General features: G+C 44.3%; 1 long non-coding RNA gene across 1 annotated transcript in view; it reads left to right on the top strand.

Annotated features, from left to right (window-relative positions):
• LOC142774837 (uncharacterized) overlaps positions 1–8145 on the top strand; it is a 56931-nt gene extending 48786 nt beyond the window's left edge. The window contains exon 2 of the long non-coding RNA XR_012886576.1: positions 8013–8145. This is a non-coding gene — a long non-coding RNA (uncharacterized LOC142774837). The remainder of the gene's footprint in view (positions 1–8012) is intronic.
• Positions 8146–13064: the final 4919 nt, after the last annotated feature.

Below are 13064 nucleotides of genomic sequence, written 5' to 3'. Positions count from 1 at the left end.
GTTTCAGTAGGGATCATACTTATCGCGGCGTACCTCAAGGTGAGGTCCTAAGCCCCATACTTTTCAACCTTGCGTTCATCGGCCTCGTTGACGTCCTGCCACACTCTGTACATCTGTCGATATACGCAAACGACATCTGCCCCTGGCATCAGAGGTCATGCGTCTACACGTGCGAGCCAGGCTTCAGACAGCAGCTACACTGACGTCAAACTACCTTCAAGAACGAGGACTGGAGCTATCATCTGAGAAATGCTGACTGGTTGTGTTTACGCGCAAGACAATGACGCCATACCGCATCAGAATTAATGGACACATGATCAGCTATCAAAAGACCCACCGTTTCCTGGGAGTAATAATAGATCGTGATTTGTTTTTGAGCCCTCATATCGCTCACATGAAGAAGAAACTGACCATGATCACCCACGTCCTAAGGTTTCTTGCGAGAAAATCATGGGGTGCATCAGTACGAGCCCTGTTTCAACCGTATGCTGCACTTTTAGATGCGGAGCATCTTATACTCGCGCCTTGTAGTGCGCCGTCCGCGCCGTCCGCACCGCTTCTCGAACATTCGACAGCTGACGCGCGCGCATGCGCCGTCGCGCCGTCGCCCACTCTTCCACCATCTGTGCATCCCTTCCTCCTCTACACACCGCGCGCGCTTCACTCCTCCACCATCTGTGCACCCTTCCTCCTCTACACACCGCGTTCGACATCTACAATTCTCCTGATTCTCCAGTGGACGCGCATGTGGCGTCGCGCTTCGAGAACATTCAACAGCTGACAGTGCATGCGCCGTCGTGCTGTATATATACTCAAGGTCGGCGCTCGCTCGCTCAGTTGCCGCTCGTCGGTTGGTTTGTACGGCGCGTCGACGTCCAAGGTCGCGGTGAAATGAATTCCAACGAATCCACAAACACAATGATCGACGTCCCTTCGACCAGCGCCGCCCTTTCGCATACGTGTGTACGTGTTCACTCATTTAACACCCCCTCCTACAACCACGTTAACCAATTTAGCCATCGACCCAAGTAAGTCGCAATTTAACACCCCATTTCACAACCACGTTAACCAATTTAGCCATCGACCCAAGTAAGTCGCACTTTAACACCCCGTTAACCAATTATATGGTCCGCATCCTCCTCAGTGTTCCCCCGAGGGAAGCTGCGGGCAATTTTTCTTGGCTTCATGCGCTACAGCCTACCTGTGCTTGGCAAGGTCCGCATAACAAACGTACGCGTCCTCCAGTCATTACAAGCTGAAGCACTGAGAATATGCCTCGGGCTTCCGAGATGCGCATCCTCAGCAGCGACTGTCGCAATCGCTCAAGAACACCCTATCACAACCTACATTCATGTCGATGCTTTAAGAACGCACACAAGACATGCCACCGGGATTTAATCGCATCACCTCGCCTCCCTTCCAACTTCCAGGCCACGCTCGGCGTTCTGCTCTATTATTGCCTGACATGGCACGGTGATTCCCACGAACTTCATGCACGCAGCAAGACCATCGTTACCATAGTGGTGTCTACATCCACTGGAAGCCCTGATAACCATCTCCGGAATGCAAAAGAAGAAAAATTTGTCAAATTTGGCCTCAAAACAAACAACATTACTGTTTCTGTATGAAAAACACAGTGGACGCATTCACATTTACACGGATGGGTCGGTCACTTCAACAAGTTCAACAGGCGCAGTGGTAATTCCGGAGAAATCCATCATGATAAAGTTCAGGACCTCGCATCTGACATCATACACGGCGGCAGAACTCACCGCAATTCGTGCCGCTCTGGAGTTCCTAATTGAAGAACCAAAGCAGACATGGTCAATCTTCTCCGACTCCAAAGCATCCCTCCAGGGCATTGCCTCACCATATCATCATGGACTAAATGAACAGCTGATTGCTGAAATACGACTGCTTCATCATCGTGCTATAGAGAAACAACGTGACATAGCGTATGAATGGATACCAGGCCACTGCAGCATTGATAGAAACGACCATGCAGATGAAGCAGCCCGATTTGCTTATGAGGATGCCCCTTGTGCAGCTATACCATTATCAAGAACGGACGCCGCTGCAAGGCTTCGATCACTTGCACGGAAACTGACACTCGCTCAGTGGAATTCCCCGGCATTCACCAACGTCCGCCTTCATAATTTGGACCCACACCTACAGCTCCGTCTTTCATCAGGAATAACCAGAGCTGAAGAGACACTTTTGTGCCGTCTGTGGATTGCGGTGGCCTTTACGAATGCTTATTCGTTTCGAATCGGAATGGCCAGCAGCCCGAGATGTGACAACTGTGGCTGCGTAGAGACTTTCTCCCATCTTCTCTGCGAGTGTCCTCACTTCAGTGTGACAAGAAAAGAACTGTCGAAAGTTTCAGATAGGCTAGACGATCTCCAATTGTCGGAAGAAAGGGTATTAGGACACTGGCCGAGACCGTCCTCTGCACGCAAAGCATTGAGAGCGTTGTTGCGCTTTCTGCGGGCAAGTGGTCTTAGAAACAGACTGTAAGCAGCGTCGTGGATTGTCTGATGACCTCTCTCCTTTTTCCCCTTCAACCTCTCTTTTCTCTCATCTTTTATCCCCCTTACCCCCTTCCCCAGTACAGGGTAGCCTGCCGGTGTGAGAGCTGGCTAACCTCCTTGCCTTTCCTCTTTCAATTCTGCTCCTCCACCGCCTTAGCGTCTCAACGACGAGGGATTAGTCGACCACTCCTTCTTCCCTCTCTCTCCATAGGATCCGCTGAATGGAGTGGCATGCTTCGACGAGAGACTGTGAGGTGGCCTACCCGAACACAGTCAGGCAAGTTGGGCACGTATACCAGGAGTCGATTTTTAGAACCTTACCCAACCGCCAGAAGAGTTTTTGGAAACCAAGGTCATCTAAGATCATCGGACGTGGGCCAAATCCAGGTGACGTGAGCAAAACGTCCATGCAGTGCATTTGTCATTATATTTGGGCATCGTGTAGACTGTGCCTTTTCCACGTGCATTGTGTGGTGTGTTTCCCCGCCTTCGTGGGTGGAGCACCTAGACCACCGAGCGCCGTATTGGCTGAAGCCGCGGACCATGTGCCCAGGGCTGGCAGTGTGGTGCTATATAAGCGGAAGACTTTTGTATATTTTCAGTTCAAGGATTATCCCATACAGTTCTTGACTTCTATTTCATACTTGATCACTTGATTACCTCTTTCGAATTCTCAGTTACTAACCATGCAAATAACTTGTCCTTCCTACGAGCGCCCCATCTGACTTGTTCGACGATGGGACCTAGGACGGGGGCCCGCTACCAGAATGATACCCGCGGGACCCGGAGACCCAAATATATATACTCACGATATTTTTCCATTTTGTTGATGTAGCATCGCAAGGGAAAAATCACAGCATATCCACCGAGGTAATGATAAGTGGAGCAAAGCTTAGAAGGGTTTTATCGGTATACTGTATATCATCCACTGGCCGCGTCCATCCATCTGTCTAGCTATCCGTCCGTCCGTTCATCCGTCCGTCTGTATGTATATATGTATGTATGCATGCAAGCATGCATGCATGCATGCATGCATGTATGTATGTATGTATGTATGTAATGTATGTATGTATGTATGTATGTATGTATGTATGTATGTATGTATGTATGTATGTATGTATGTATGTATGTATGTATGTATGTATGTATGTATGTATGTATGTATGTATGTATGTATGTATGTATGTCATGTATGTCCGTTCATTCGCCTGTTTGTCTGTCTGTCCGCCAGTCTGTATGCCTGTCCATCCGTCCGTCCTACCATCTAGTGAACAAAGTACCGCCATTTCGCATCATTTCATCATGTACTCATCATATACTAGTACCGCCATCCAGCGGACATTCCAAGGGCTAAAACGAGAGCTGGCTACTGCATGAAGAAGACGCACGATCCACGCCTTAAGAAGCTTCGCCCCTAAAAGGATCTCTCGTGGCTCGTGGTGGTGCCGACTAATGGTAACACTAAGGCACTTGTAGCCTTATTATTTTCTATTTTTCGCATACCACAGACGCGTACTACAAATAGGGAGGACATGAGTACACGCAATAAACAGGTTTGAAAAAAACATAAAAGAAGAAAAATCAAAACAAAAATAATATTCCGGAATTTGTGTGTATATGTTTGGCAAAACAACAGCTATATAACCTATAACAATGAAGGTTATGGTATTGTTACGGGGTCGTGACGTGGACGAAGGGAGTAGACTGCAGGTGGAATAATCAACTGTTTATTCGAACCAAACTTGAGGCCACGTAATAAGAAAGTAACCAAGATACTGGCACTGATAGCGGTGAGCAGAGCGTCGGCCATCCATCCACTGACAAGCGGCGAAGCGTGTCGGCATTTATCTACTTGCCATCGAACATTCCAGCGTTATCGCTAGCGGTGATGTAGATTCCAGAATAATCTGAAATGCTCACGACGTGGGCGTAATCTCAACACAATGATCTATGGCAGCCCTGCAGCTTCTTGAACACTGTAGGCGCGGATGGCTCTGAGAATCGCGTACAGCATAATGGGGTGATAGGAAAACTTGAGGAAGGAACGTGGCAATATGAAATTGATTGTAAAATTCTATTCGGTTGTAGTACGATGGTAAAAAATCTTAAAAGTGTTCGTTATTGTGAAACAAGGGGTTAATGAATAATGTCTACAGTAACATGCGGTTCGAGCTAAAGGGAAGATAGATATACAGAAACGTCCAGGTGTGCATTCTCCATGTAAAATTCTCCAGTTCAGCAGTTTAACAAATTACAGTCTGTGCTCCGGTCTGCTTATATCGAGAGGTTCAATATGGTCAGCTTTCGTAATGTCTTTGAGGGAAACTGATCTCGATAACTAGTTGAATCGAAATCGAAGTGCTTTTCGCAGCGCTATCTCAAGATTATTGATTTTCGTTTTATTACACTGATTCCTAACCATTCATGCATGTTCGAGTTTATTTCTAATTCGTTATAGCATGGCAATTTTACATCTCAAGGGGCTCTCCTAAGTTCGCGCCTCAAGAGGCATAATACCGTGAAGGCTGAGGTGCCTGTGTACGAAACTGTAGGGTGCCATACTGGGTGGTTTGGTTGAACTTCATGGTATAAAAGGCAGCTCAAAAACACGATGCATCAGGAGGAAAAGGACATAGGGCAGCGATTGTTCTGTGTCTTTCAGCGCTGTATGGAGTGCTGAACAAAACGTCCAACGAAACAGAATGCGTACCCAGTGCGCATCGAGTACAAATAGAAAAAAATATGCGCATATAGAGACGACCTTGACACGTGTAAAAGCAGAGTAGAAATTATTGTTGGAGGGCTATTTTGTTTAGCAATAAATCACCAACTAGCTCAAACTTCAAACCTACGGAGTCAGGAATGAAGTGAGAGGCGGCTGACAACTGCAGCCATCGCTAAATTGCACATCTTCTCTCGAAACACTGCTTCATCTTATGCATACCCCCTATTAATTTCGTTTTAGTGACATTGCGAGGTGATTCAATTAGGTGTACTGAATTTTGGTCTTGATGGGAATAATTATGGTACCATGAGCGCTGTGGAAGGACCTAAAATTGAGATAACTTTTGTTCAACGTGAAATGCAAGTAAGACATTAACAGCCATTCGTTCATTGCAAAAAGAAAGAATTTCCTATTGTGCCCAAAAGTGCACATGAAAGCGTGATTCAACAGTACGATGAGTATTCGGAACACTGCCAAATATAAAAAAAATGATGACAAGTTTTACTTTTTTCCTGCTGATAACTTTTGTGATTGTTTCCTCTCGTCCTTCAGCATTCGAACTGAGGGGTCCTTCATGTACCCTTGCGTAAAGAGTTTCTGAAGCCGACCAAGGAGCAGGTTTCTCTTCAGTGTTGCAAGAACGGTTGCCCCTTAGACGACGACGCAGCACCAGGCGTCCAAGAAGGCCATCCTTCTGAGCCACTCTCAGCAACCTCTTCGACGAAAAAAAAAAAACAAACAGAATCGGCTTGCGATTTCTCTGCCAATTTTCTGGTATATGCATGGGTGATTAGGCACAAGTTGTCAACGCGGTATTGCCTACACGCGGTACGCGATACTTTTACAGTGTGATTGCATGTATAAAATTGCTTAATTGTAAAAAATCATTAGGTCCCTGTTATACGCTGAACAATACCTCATCCGCATCACCAAAGAAAAATGCCTGAACGAGTGCGTTGTTTCGGCCGAAAATTGATATTGAATAGTCAAGCAACACAGAAGAAAAGCAGGTACGCAGACGTGGAATTCCAGGCAATTCCACCCAGCGAAAGAAACTGAGGGCCCGCATGTGTTTATATGAGCATTAAGAGCGTATAGTGATCTTCGACCTTGAGCAAGAAGATTGAGCTATCCGTGACTGGTCATACGGAAACATCCGGGTGATTAGTAAAAAAGTATAAAAATGTGGTCACTCACCACCAAACCTGCCCTTAGGACACACACAGATAGTGTACCTACTGCGCAATGGAGTTACAAAAAAAAAAAACTTGCCGGGTCTCTTATTTATGCCTTTGAGACGACTCCAAGGTAAAAGGAATTCTTTCATCTTCCTTTTTTTTCTGTACGATGCTGCAACAATCAGTCACTTATTCTCGCCCTGCCTTCGTGATCGGCCCTCATTGACCAGGTGAAAACGCCACGTGACATCATGTGACGTCACGATAGCAAATCGACGTCCCAATCTTTCGCAATATATGATGCAACACTGATATAATACAGTGCTGCGTTCCCGTGATGATGATTTTTCGCTTCACTCAATTTGACGCCGCAGATGTGGAATGCCACTGACAGTCGATTTTAACATTTGATGTGGTGTCTTAGATTTTTTCCTTAGAGTACTGCTCCACAATTCTTTTAGCATGTTGAAGTGTTATTTGTCAGGTCCAGTACAGGTGCTCCGAAGCCAGATACAGAGTACCAGACAAATACGCTCTCTCTTTTTTTAACCGCACCTGCCTAATAGTTTCGCGGTGCGGGCTATCCCACTTCGCTCGAAAGGAAGAACCTCGCTACACGTCACGCACCAGTGATCAGCGCTGCGCTGATGGTATATGGCTGACATAATATTTGTGCTCCAGTTAAAACAGCCTAATTTCCGTTCAGTGCGCATACAAGCCTGCGCTGCATCGTGACCGCATACGTTAGACAAAACTGATACTGCAGAGTAACAGAAAACAATGGCGCCTATATAATACAGTGCAGAGTGTGATGTAGCGTGGTGTGACTGGTTGGCATAAATACCTTTGGGATCATGCCATTAGCAGGAGTGTGGCTAGCATACGTAGCCTCCAAAGGCATGCTTTGCTCATAGGCATTCATTCTTTGTGGACACCTCACGCATCTTCTTAATTCCTGGAGGTCTACCACTTCTTTTTGCTATTATCCTACATCCGCATACGTATAAATTTTTTTAGGCTGCGAACCAATGTTTAGGTCTTGTACAGTATAGACCACACCCTGAAAACGTGCTAAAAGCGCATCCAAAGCGCACACACAAGTATATCTTTCGGAAATAAAGGCCTTAATATATTAGTAATTTAAAACTTACTTACCTGGTATATTTGATTTTATTGAATATTTCATGAGCGAAAGGCGACATGTTACCCATTTGCAAAAACTTGAAGGTACCGCTAATAAAATATGCGTGCAACATGAGTAACTGTACTGGAAGAAACAAAGAAATATGTTGTTTACTCATGTTATATCAATGATCACCAATGCGTTTAAATAAATGTGTTCTGATTATGTATTTTTTCACGACTGGTGGGCTCCAAAAGACATAAAAATTGTGCACTTTCGTTTAGTAATGCATACAAATAGAAAATGTGTCTTAATTTTGCATGTCAGCAGTCATAAGCAAAAGAGGAATATTACATGTCAATCTATTGTTTCATTTACCATTTCAGTGATGCTCTTGTGCATAGAAAATCAAAATATTGAGAAAAGTTTTTGAACTGCCTTTCTCGCATTTTCAGGAAATCTGCGAAGTTTGCAAGAAAGAGCCTGCACGAGAGAACTCCTGACGGGGCACGTGCTATGAGATTTTCCCAGCCATTTCGAAGAGATGACAATCAGTTATTGGAATAAAGCCGAACCTGTTTTTGTTTAGGCTATGTAGCTGAGGCAATACTATAGTACTTGAACTACATTCTTAATCAAGTCCTGCTTAAAGTACCAGCCTATAGCTTGTAAGTGAGACGAAAAATCTAACCCGGCAAAACCCGCAGGCGGCATTGTCCGTAGCCGTTTCGTGGCGTGTAGTGGCCCAGACCGCAGGAGGCATCGCCGCTCAGCGGCCCATCACAAAGGCGGGACTGAAACAGGCCGGAGATTTTTCGTCTCGCGTCCCGGCTAGCCAAAATGCCGACGGCAGAGGTCTCCCACATATGGTTTGTCCCAGGTACTGCTTGTCCTAGCTATAGGCTATAGGCAATGTATCAAGCGGACAAATAAGAATTTTCGGACAAGGTTTAGGGCTCCAGCCAGGGTTAGGGAGGTTTAGGTTCATTCTTAATCACATACGCAAGCTATACTCACACAATGCAATCAAAAATAAACCTTAGAAAATTCACAACAAAGACATGGGGATTATTTGGTGCAGAAGACTGAGGCGCAAAAAACATAACTTGAAGCAGGAAGGGCAGGAGAGAAGATAGTACAGCGCCAACTACCAACTGTTTAATGACTGTCTAAGAAACGCACTGGAAAGGAGACAAAACCGCGCATGCGTGCACAGCCAACAAACATCGCACAGCGTCATGAACAAGGCACTAAGTTGTCCAAAAAATGCATTTCTGTTGCGTACAACACAATAGATGTATCACTGATACAATCGGGCCCTTTCTTTTTGATAAAATAGGCTTCCAAGAGCTCGCTAGCTGTTTGTTTTTGCTCCTACCTAGAATCACCGTCTTTTTAAACAATGGCACACATCCGCAGGCTTTACAGTGCGCTGGAAGATGCGCATGTTCACTTTTGCCTAAGCTATCGGCATGCTCCCTCAGTCTGTCATTAATGCAACGCCTCGTTTGACCGATATAGAACTTGCCACAGCCTAGGGGAGTCCCATATACCACGCCTTGTGCACAGCGCCTAAAAAGTCTTGTGTGCTGCATCTGGCAGCCCCTTTGCACATCGCATGTGATACGTGGGCACAATTGAGCAAGTTAGTTGGGAGCTGAAAAAACATTCGGGGCACCATAACGGGAAGTCACCTTTTTGAGGTTATGGCTCACAAGGGGTAGATACGGGACCACCTCAGGCTTAACCCGCTCTCTCTCCTTCAGGTGCGCATTTGCATTAGACACTCTGCCTTTCACCCTTTGCAGCAAGGATACCACCACTGAATTAACTACGGACTGAGGGTAGCCAGCCTTCGAAAGTCTTAGAAGTTGACGCATAAAGCTAGCTTGCATAACATGCTCACACGATCAGCGTAGTGCCAACTCTAAGCAAAGTAGAGCGATTCCGCGTTTCACAGTCTTTGAATGCGCTGAATCGTGAAGTAACAACTCCTTCTCACTCCGAGGGAGGTACGCGCAGCATACGTGACCAGCCGAAATTGTCAGGTCGAGGTCCAAAAACTGCAAGGAGCTATCTTCCGGAAGTTCATTAGTAAACGTGAGCCCTTTAGAATTTGCTCTAAAAACATCTAAAACCTGCTCAGCCATCACAGGAAAAGGAAAAGGGCATCTATTGTCAATAACAACTAAAAATCATCTACATATCTAAATACTTTAAAAACATATGGATGAGATGAAGTAAAAACACTTTGTAGTGCGTGGTCAAAGGATGATACAATGAATGATAATCTGACGAGTATCATTACGGAATGTGCAGTGGAAGTTGGAGGCAGGGTAGTTAGACAGGACACTGGAAACTTTCCCAGGATACGAAGAAACTAATTAAGAAGCGCCAAATCATGAAAGTTTCAAGTGCAAGAGACAAAATAGAACTGGCAGAGCTTTCGAAGTTGATTAATAGACGTAAAGTATGCGATGTAAGAAGGTGTAACATGGAGAGAATTGAACACGCTCTGAAAAACGGAGGAAGCGTCAAAGCAGTGAAGAGGAAACTTGGGATAGGCAAAAGTCGGATGTATGCACTAAGGGACAAAAAAGGCAAAATAACTACCAATATAGATAGGATAGTTAAAATAGCGGAGGAGTTTCACAGAGATCTGTACAGTAGCCGAGACAACCACGACCTTGATACTATAAGAACTAGCAGTAACCCAGATGACACCCCACCAGTAATGATAGAAGAAGTCAGAAAAGCTTTGGAGAGCATGCAAAGAGGCAAAGCTGCTGGTGAGGATCAGGTAACATCAGACCTGCTGAAAGATGGAGGACAGATTGTGTTAGAAAAACTAGCCACCCTGTTTACGAGGTGTCTCCTGACGGGAAGGGTACCAGAGTCTTGGAAGAACGCTAACATCATCCTAATACATAAGAAAGGAGATGACAAGGACTTGAAGAATTACAGGCCGATCAGCTTGCTCTCTGTAGTATACAAGCTATTTACAAAGGTAATTGCTAATAGAGTGAAGAAAACATTAGAATTCAATCAACCAAAGGAACAAGCAGGATTTCGAACAGGCTACTCAACAATTGACCACATTCATACTATCAGTCAGGTAATAGAGAAATGCTCAGAGCATAACCAACCACTATACATAGCCTTCTTAGATTACGAGAAGGCGTTTGATTCAGTAGAAATATCAACCGTAATGCAGACACTGCGGAATCAGGGCGTAGATGAAGTATATATAAACATTCTGGAAGAAATCTACAGGGGATCAACTGCTACCTTAGTGCTTCATAAAGAAAGCAACAGAATACCAATCAAGAAGGGTGTAAGGCAGGGGGACACAATCTCTCCAATGCTATTTACCGCGTGCTTACAGGAGGTTTTCAGAAGCCTAGAATGGGAACATTTAGGGATAAGAGTTAACGGAGAATACCTTAGTAACTTGCGCTTCGCCGATGACATTGCATTGCTGAATAACTCAGGGAACGAATTGCAACTCATGATTACGGAGTGAGACAAGGAGAGCAGAAAAGTGGGTCTTAAAATTAATCTGCAGAAAACGAAAGTAATTTACAACAACCTCGGAAAGGAGCAGCGCTTCGAGATAGGTAATAGTGCACTTGAAGTTGTAAAAGACTATGTCTACTTAGGGCAGGTAATAACCACAGAGCCTAACCACGAGATTGAAGTAACTAGAAGAATAAGAATGGGGTGGAGCACATTCGGCAAGCACTCTCAAATTATGACAGGTAGATTGCCACTATCCCTCAAGAGGAAGGTATATAACAGCTGTATCTTGCCGGTACTTAGCTACGGAGCAGAAACCTGGAGACTTACAAAGAGGGTTCAGCTTAAATTGAGGACGACGCAGCGAGCAATGGAAAGAAAAATGGTAGGTGTAACCTTAAGAGACAAGAAAAGAGCAGAGTGTATTAGGGGACAAACGGGGGTTAAGGATATCATAGTTGAAATAAAGAAGAGGAAATGGACATGGGCCGGGCATTAGCGCGTAGACAGGATAACCGCTGGTCATTAAGGGTAACTAACTGGATTCCCAGAGAAGGGAAGCGGGTTAGGGGGAGACAGAAGGTTAGGTGGGCAGATGAGATTAAGAAGTTTGCGGGTATAAATTGGCAGCAGCAAGCACAGCACCGGGTGAACTGGCGGAACATGGGAGAGGCCTTTGTCCTGCAGTGGACGCAGTCAGGCTGATGATGATGATGATGATGATGATGATGATGATGATGATCCCTGACTGCGCGGCACCATTTTTCTTTACCTTAGGGTCGAAATAGATATACAGACTTTCTTTCTTTTAATGCACTACTTCATATTTAAATAAAGACAGCCGCATTAACACTGATGATTTTTAAAGGTACATGTGTAGACCAAAAAAGCATGTATATGCCACCGATGGTATAGCGTCCTGTACAAACAAACAGTATTGCTCATATGCTTTAAAGCAGAATGCTGAATAACGTCACTGCCTTCACCGCGAAGAAACGTCTTCGGGGTAGAATGGGAGATGTCACATATTAATCTATTTTGGCATCTAGTATCAAACACTATGCTAAGTCGGAGTGCAGTAAGACAAACACAGGCAATAATAATACGACTTCCGGGTTGTTCAGATGTCTATAATGAAATGCACAGGCATAAAAAAAAGAGTATACATATGGTGCCACTATATGTACATGCAAAAAAGTGGAACCTCAGTACTAATTATTTAAATTCAATTAGTTCTATGACTATGGAGACTGGTTCTGGAGATCACCAGCAATGCCTTTACTGAATGATGTTACCCTCTTCATGAAATGCAATAAAACACCACATTTGAATTCTACAAGTTTTCTGTTTACAAAGTTGAGGCATTTGTTATTAGATCATTTGTGGTGTGTTTGAAAATCTGTGTAAATGCATGGCAATGGAAACAGCCACCTGTTCAATCAGAACAGAAATACTCTATTCATCATAGTGCAGATCAATATGTTATGACACCATCCTGACACACTAAAGAAAACCGAATAATTTGTGACAATCTCGACTTCAGATATATTTGAATTTCTAGACATTTATTGATCAGGTAATAGCAGTTTGTTATAAAAATAAGGAAAGAAGCTATATAAAGAGTAAAACCAAAGCTTAGTATAACATTGTTCGGAGGCCAGCAAAACAGCTTAAGACCTAGAAAAACGGTTGATTTTCTTAGTGTTAGCGAAAGGCGTTTAAACTCTATTGCCAAAGACTAGCAAAAACATTTTTTAATCATATTCAAGAGAAGCCTTGCCTTGGTTTTTAGGCTATAAAAGCACTTTCTTTTTGACCACCAAAGCCTCCTCAGGGGGTGTTATAGCATCTAATGATCGTAGGTACTTTTACCTCCTCAACTAACTCTAACCAGACAAACTTCCTAGTTGAAATGTATGGCTGCAAGAGCTAGATCAAATTTTTTTAATAAACTTTTAATGAAGAGCAACATAGGTTCCTTCTGCTCTGCT

The sequence above is a fragment of the Rhipicephalus microplus genome, chromosome 10 (assembly GCF_043290135.1).
Source record: "Rhipicephalus microplus isolate Deutch F79 chromosome 10, USDA_Rmic, whole genome shotgun sequence".
In the NCBI taxonomy this organism is placed as follows: domain Eukaryota; kingdom Metazoa; phylum Arthropoda; class Arachnida; order Ixodida; family Ixodidae; genus Rhipicephalus; species Rhipicephalus microplus.
The sequence above is the reverse complement of the archived record's forward strand: the minus strand, read 5'-3'. Positions and strand labels throughout refer to the sequence as shown.